The 7,333-nt window shown below is 44.0% G+C and overlaps 1 long non-coding RNA gene across 2 annotated transcripts; it reads right to left on the bottom strand.

Moving 5' to 3' along the window:
- Positions 1-4,041: 4,041 nt before the first annotated feature.
- LOC138674361 (uncharacterized) lies at positions 4,042-5,537 on the bottom strand. Of its 2 annotated transcripts, XR_011320605.1 has the most exons (4): positions 5,194-5,537; positions 5,011-5,100; positions 4,850-4,918; positions 4,042-4,569 (listed from the first exon to the last, which is right to left on the bottom strand). It is a non-coding gene; the product is annotated as an uncharacterized lncRNA (long non-coding RNA). The 2 variants fall into 2 exon arrangements; XR_011320604.1 differs by having other exon boundaries at positions 5,011-5,537.
- Positions 5,538-7,333: the final 1,796 nt, after the last annotated feature.

The raw sequence follows: 7,333 nt of genomic DNA on the forward strand, positions 1-7,333 counted from the left end.
ACCCCTTTTATCTGACTTGTTTATTGTTACCATGCGGTCATAGTAACATAGTTAGTAAGGCCGAAAAAAGACATTTGTCCATCCAGTTCAGCCTATATTCCATCATAATAAGTACCCAGATCTACGTCCTTCTACAGAACCTAATAATTGTATGATACAATATTGTTCTGCTCCAGGAAGACATCCAGGCCTCTCTTGAACCCCTCGACTGAGTTCGCCATCACCACCTCCTCAGGCAAGCAATTCCAGATTCTCACTGCCCTAACAGTAAAGAATCCTCTTCTATGTTGGTGGAAAAACCTTCTCTCCTCCAGACGCAAAGAATGCCCCCTTGTGCCCGTCACCTTCCTTGGTATAAACAGATCCTCAGCGAGATATTTGTATTGTCCCCTTATATACTTATACATGGTTATTAGATCGCCCCTCAGTCGTCTTTTTTCTAGACTAAATAATCCTAATTTCGCTAATCTATCTGGGTATTGTAGTTCTCCCATCCCCTTTATTAATTTTGTTGCCCTCCTTTGTACTCTCTCTAGTTCCATTATATCCTTCCTGAGCACCGGTGCCCAAAACTGGACACAGTACTCCATGTGCGGTCTAACTAGGGATTTGTACAGAGGCAGTATAATGCTCTCATCATGTGTATCCAGACCTCTTTTAATGCACCCCATGATCCTGTTTGCCTTGGCAGCTGCTGCCTGGCACTGGCTGCTCCAGGTAAGTTTATCATTAACTAGGATCCCCAAGTCCTTCTCCCTGTCAGATTTACCCAGTGGTTTCCCGTTCAGTGTGTAATGGTGATATTGATTCCCTCTTCCCATGTGTATAACCTTACATTTATCATTGTTAAACCTCATCTGCCACCTTTCAGCCCAAGTTTCCAACTTATCCAGATCCATCTGTAGCAGAATACTATCTTCTCTTGTATTAACTGCTTTACATAGTTTTGTATCATCTGCAAATATCGATATTTTACTGTGTAAACCTTCTACCAGATCATTAATGAATATGTTGAAGAGAACAGGTCCTAATACTGACCCCTGCGGTACCCCACTGGTCACAGCGACCCAGTTAGAGCCTATACCATTTATAACCACCCTCTGCTTTCTATCACTAAGCCAGTTACTAACCCATTTACACACATTTTCCCCCAGACCAAGCATTCTCATTTTGTGTACCAACCTCTTGTGCGGCACGGTATCAAACGCTTTGGAAAAATCGAGATATACCACGTCCAATGACTCACCGTGGTCCAGTCTATAGCTTACCTCTTCATAAAAACTGATTAGATTGGTTTGACAGGAGCGATTTCTCATAAACCCATGCTGATATGGAGTTAAACAGTTATTCTCATTGAGATAATCCAGAATAACATCCCTCAGAAACCCTTCAAATATTTTACCAACAATAGAGGTTAGACTTACTGGCCTATAATTTCCAGGTTCACTTTTAGAGCCCTTTTTGAATATTGGCACCACATTTGCTATGCGCCAGTCCTGCGGAACAGACCCTGTCGCTATAGAGTCACTAAAAATAAGAAATAATGGTTTATCTATTACATTACTTAGTTCTCTTAGTACTCGTGGGTGTATGCCATCCGGACCCGGAGATTTATCTATTTTAATCTTATTTAGCCGGTTTCGCACCTCTTCTTGGGTTAGATTGGTGACCCTTAATATAGGGTTTTCATTGTTTCTTGGGATTTCACCTAGCATTTCATTTTCCACCGTGAATACCGTGGAGAAGAAGGTGTTTAATATGTTAGCTTTTTCCTCGTCATCTACAACCATTCTTTCCTCACTATTTTTTAAGGGGCCTACATTTTCAGTTTTTATTCTTTTACTATTGATATAGTTGAAGAACAGTTTGGGATTAGTTTTACTCTCCTTAGCAATGTGCTTCTCTGTTTCCTTTTTGGCAGCTTTAATTAGTTTTTTAGATAAAGTATTTTTCTCCCTATAGTTTTTTAGAGCTTCAATGGTGCCATCCTGCTTTAGTAGTGCAAATGCTTTCTTTTTACTGTTAATTGCCTGTCTTACTTCTTTGTTTAGCCACATTGGGTTTTTCCTATTTCTAGTCCTTTTATTCCCACAAGGTATAAACCGCTTACACTGCCTATTTAGGATGTTCTTAAACATTTCCCAATTATTATCTGTATTCTCATTTCTGAGGATATTGTCCCAGTCTACCAGATTAAGGGCATCTCTAAGCTGTTCAAACTTTGCCTTCCTAAAGTTCAATGTTTTTGTGACTCCCTGGCAAGTCCCCCTAGTGAAAGACAGGTGAAACTGCACAATATTGTGGTCGCTATTTCCTAAATGCCCAACCACCTGCAGATTTGTTATTCTGTCAGGTCTATTAGATAGTATTAGGTCTAAAAGTGCTGCTCCTCTGGTTGGATTCTGCACCAATTGTGAAAGATAATTTTTCTTGGTTATTAGCAGAAACCTGTTGCCTTTATGGGTTTCACAGGTTTCTGTTTCCCAGTTAATATCCGGGTAGTTAAAGTCCCCCATAACCAGGACCTCATTATGGTTATGGGGGACTTCTCAAGATTGCATAAGGCCCCCATTTCTGATGTGGTAAGATAATATGTATCCCTCTGCCTCTTGAGGTCCCTTAGATCCTCCGTCACCAAACCTGAAGAGACATCAATGGCACATAAGTCACCTGGATGAGGGGCATTTTTTGGCTTTAGTTTTTAAGATCAGTAAAGGGGCCAAGTCCCTTATGAGTGGAAATGGGGTCTCCCAGACTAAACAATAATGGAATGTCTTCTAACAAGTCATCAGATGCTCCTAATTCAGAGCTCATTGCTCTGTTCTCCCTGGCGTAGTGTTTGTGCCGTTTACATTTGTGCACAAATTTAGATCCTTTACAACTTTAAGGGAGTCGGTCTGTTGTGGGCACAAATGTTAGGCCTTTAGATCAGACCCCCATTTCAGTATCTGAGAGAACACGAGTGGAAAGATTTGGGGAGATACTGGAGATTCGATAGATTTAACCGACTTCTCGGGGGATAACCCTCTTCTAAAAAAGATCCACCCCAGTCAGAGCTCCTCTAGTGTTACTCCTTCCACCTCTTCCTCTAAGTCTCCCCCTTTGGTTTCTGGGTCGACCTTCAGTATCGGAGACCTCAGTGTCAGTTCAGGGCAGATCTGTCTCAATACTACGGAAGCTTTTGTTTGTGGGTAAAGTATAGGCCTTATTATCCTTACATTCTTGAAGATCCCTGATGAAATACTTGTTTACTTGTTTTCTTTCTTTCAAATGGAATTGGAATCTTTCTCGCGTGTTTTGTTATGCTGCATCTTAAGCTGAAAACTCAGTTTCACCAGAAATTTATTTTTTGGAACTTCTATTTTGGCTTTTAATGATTCATTTAAATTAGATTGCATTTCTCCTCTTCTAGGAGTAGCTTCATAAACCTGAGCCAGATCTGTGGCCTCCTTCTCCCATTTAAGTAGCCCAAGGTTTTTAAACTTAAAGGTCGGGGGGGTATGTAATGTGTTTCTCAGATTGCAGGGCACTATCCCTGCTTTTATATAGCTCTCAAGTGTCTGAACTCCTCATCATGAGGTGGGTTGATTTTCCAAAGACTTCTAACTCCTTAAAGGCTGCAGTGAAAGAAGGGCTGTATTTCTTCTGTACAAAGGCATGGTCCGAAAAAAACTTTTGCCTCCGAAGCCCATTAAGTCATAACAAGACCAGTTGTAAGAGAGCCTGCCGTACCCTGAAAATTGTAGATAAATTAGCAGCGGGTATATCTTCCACTGGAATTCAGTATGGTATTTAGCAAAGGTGGAATTAAAACTTCACTTTTACATAGTTACATAGTTACATAGTTATTAAGGTTGAAGGAAGACTATAAGTCCATCTAGTCCAACCCATAGCCTAACCTAACATGCTCTAACCTGTTGATCCAGAGGAAAGCAAAAAAACCCATGTGGCAAAGAGTAAGCTCCACACTGGGGAAAAAATTCCTTCCCGACTCCACATACGGCAATCAGACTAGTTCCCTGGATCTTGTAGAGAATCTGGAAAGCTAGCACTCAATCAATATAGTTCACGGTGCCAGTGAACGGGACACTAAATCCCACAAGTCATAGAGTCAAAGTAATCACTGCACTCATATAGTTTCAAGTTGCATATATCAAAAGTTTATTTGGCTTGGGTCAGTAGATAAATGCTTGGCGAATTTAACGTTTCGGCCAGCCCGTGGCCTTGCTCACAAAATCGCTGTAACAAGCAAAAAAGACAAACAAAATATCACAAACAAATAAGTACACATATACATATTTACATATTTACATGAATGAATACATGTCAAAGACACTGGCAGCCAATGGTAGGACAAATATATCCAAATAAAGAGCACAAACTGCATCCGGTAAGTGAAGTCCAAAAGGATAAGAAGTCACAGAGATCAATGAGACTGGTTTGAAAGAAATGTATATATGTGATATGGAGCCAAACAAGGCAAGAGAACATACCCTAATGGAAATCTGTTGTTTAAAGTAAGGATACCGTATGGCTGATGAGTCAGATAGGAGGACCCAAATGTGTAACCTGGAAGGAACAATGTACCATAAGGTTGCAATAAAAACAGTATATATATATACAAATATACACCTGGAGTGTGCAAAAGTGGGATATTATCCGTCGATCTCAAAAGAGAGGTGTTATATGGGAATGCTGTAGTCTGGCTAGATCCAGAGAGAAGACCCCATTGATTGTCACCTTAATTATCAGGGAGGGGGGGGGGATGGTGCCCCAGGTCAATATGTACTTAGTTATATGGGACATAAGGGTGGACTATGTGCCAAAGACATACTGCAATCATACTAACCAAACTGATGTGGTATAAACGCTTGCCCGTGCACTACAGCTGTAATTCCAGCCGGAGGGTAAACAATTGCTGAAATAGAGGTTAGATATATATGAGAGTAAGAGGGGGGGAAATTCATAGGTTTCCAGTTTGTGGTCACATAAAGAAGGCTTATAGGGTACCTGTCGTATATATACACTCAGGAGTACAGATCAGGCTGTGTAGATCATGTGCCTTCTGGACTATCCCAGGAAAAGCCGGGGAAGATAGTGCTGTGGGGAAGAGGATAATAGATGGCTGAGACCCAGGGCAAGGAGTTAGTTAATAGATACAAGCTTGCGGTCCCATGAGGCCCCTTGAAATACCTGTCTCACATATGGAATCAGGGGCACAGATCAGGTGGTATAATCCCTGTATGGTTTGGTATGTCCCAGATGAAGTCAATGGTAATATCACTGTGGGCAAGAGGATAACAGTGCTAAAAAGTCCCAAGTGAGGTACTGGTTCACTTATCTGTAGGTAGTGCTGGGGTCTCACATCTGTTCTCCTCGTTCCTGTGTGCAGAGCAAGCGTTGGTGGCCAGGTGGAGGGTGCCGACACAGACCTGTGTCAAGGCAGTGGGTAGGCTGATCCTGGTGCTGTGTGCAGGGCTTATGTGGCTCTCCGGCCGGTCATGTGACCGGATATGCAGGGGGAAGCTGGCACCTGCGCAGAAGCTACTAGGCCAGTGCTACTGTGATGTGTGTGAGTCACAGTGCTACCATGCTGTGTGGCCGTGATGTGTTAATGTGGGGGAGGAGCCCAACTGTCAACTATACGAGTGCAGTGATTACTTTGACTCTAGTTCCTTGGATCAACGCCCTATCATGGAATCTAGTGTATATACCCTGTAACATTATACTTTTCAAGAAGGGTATCCAGTCCCCTTTTAAATTTAAGTAATGAATCAATTATTACAACATCATACAGCAGAGCGTCCCATAGTCTCACTGCTCTTACAGTAAAGAATCCGTGTCTGTTATTATGCCTAAACCTTCTTTCCTCCAGACGCAGAGGATGCCCCCTTGTCCCTGTTTCAGGTCTATGATTAAAAAGATCATCAGAAAGGTCTTTGTCCTGTCCCCTCATATATTTATACATTAACATATCTTGGTATTGCAGACCCCCAGTCCTCTAATAACCTTGGTCGCTCTTCTCTGCACCCGCTCCAGTTCAGCTATGTCTTTCTTATACACCGGAGACCAGAACTGTGCACAGTATTCTAAGTGTGGTCGAACTAGTGACTTATATAGAGGTAAAATGATGTTCTCCTCATGTGCATCTATGCCTCTTTTAATGCATCCCATTATTTTATTTGCCTTTGTCGCAGCTGCCTGACACTGGCCCCTGAATATGAGTTTGTCATCTACCCATACACCCAGGTCTTTTTCATTGATGGTTTTGCCCAGAGTTTTAGAATTAAGCACATAATTATACATCTTATTACTTCTACCAAAGTGCATGACCTTACATTTATCCCCATTAACCCATTTCCCGACCCATGACGCCACGTAGGCGTCATGAAAGTCGGTGCCAATCCGACCCATGACGCCTAGGTGGCGTCATGGAAAGATCGCGTCCCTGCAGATCGGGTGAAAGGGTTAACTCCCATTTCACCCGATCTGCAGGGACAGGGGGAGTGGTAGTTTAGCCCAGGGGGGGTGGCTTCACCCCCCGTGGCTACGATCGCTCTGATTGGCTGTTGAAAGTGAAACTGCCAATCAGAGCGATTTGTAATATTTCACCTATTATAACGGGTGAAATATTACAATCCAGCCATGGCCGATGCTGCAATATCATCGGCCATGGCTGGAAATACTAATGTGCCCCCACCCCACCCCACCGATCGCCCCTCCAGCCCTCCGATCTGCCCGGTACACTGCCCCGCTCCCCTCCGTCCTGTGCTCCGCTCCCCCCCGTGCTCTTGTCCGCTCACCCCCATGCTCCAATCACCCCCCCGTGCTCCAATCACCCCCCCTGCACTCCGATCCACCCCCCCCCGTGCTCCGTTCCACCCCCCCGTGCTCCGTTCCACCGCCACCGTGCTCCGTTCCACCCGCCCCGTGCTCCGTTCCACCCGCCCCGTGCTCTGTTCCACCCCTCCCGCGTTCCGATCCACCACCCCCATGCTCCGATCCCCCCCCCCCCCGTGCTCCCCCCCACCCCATCATACTTACCGATCTCCTGCCGGGGTCCGTCCGTCTTCTCCCTGGGCGCCGCCATCTTCCAAAATGGCGGGCGCATGCGCAGTGCGCCCGCCGAATCTGCCGGCCGGCAGATTCGTTCAAAGTACATTTTGATCACTGAGATAGGTTATATCTCAGTGATCAAAATAAAAAAATAATAAATGACCCTCCCCCCTTTGTCACCCCCATAGGTAGGGACAATAAAAAAATAAAGAATTTTTTTTTTCCCCACTAATTTTAGGGTAGGGTTAGGGTTAGGGGTAGGGTTAGGGCTAGGGTT

The sequence above is a fragment of the Ranitomeya imitator genome, chromosome 4, assembly GCF_032444005.1.
Source record: "Ranitomeya imitator isolate aRanImi1 chromosome 4, aRanImi1.pri, whole genome shotgun sequence".
In the NCBI taxonomy this organism is placed as follows: domain Eukaryota; kingdom Metazoa; phylum Chordata; class Amphibia; order Anura; family Dendrobatidae; genus Ranitomeya; species Ranitomeya imitator.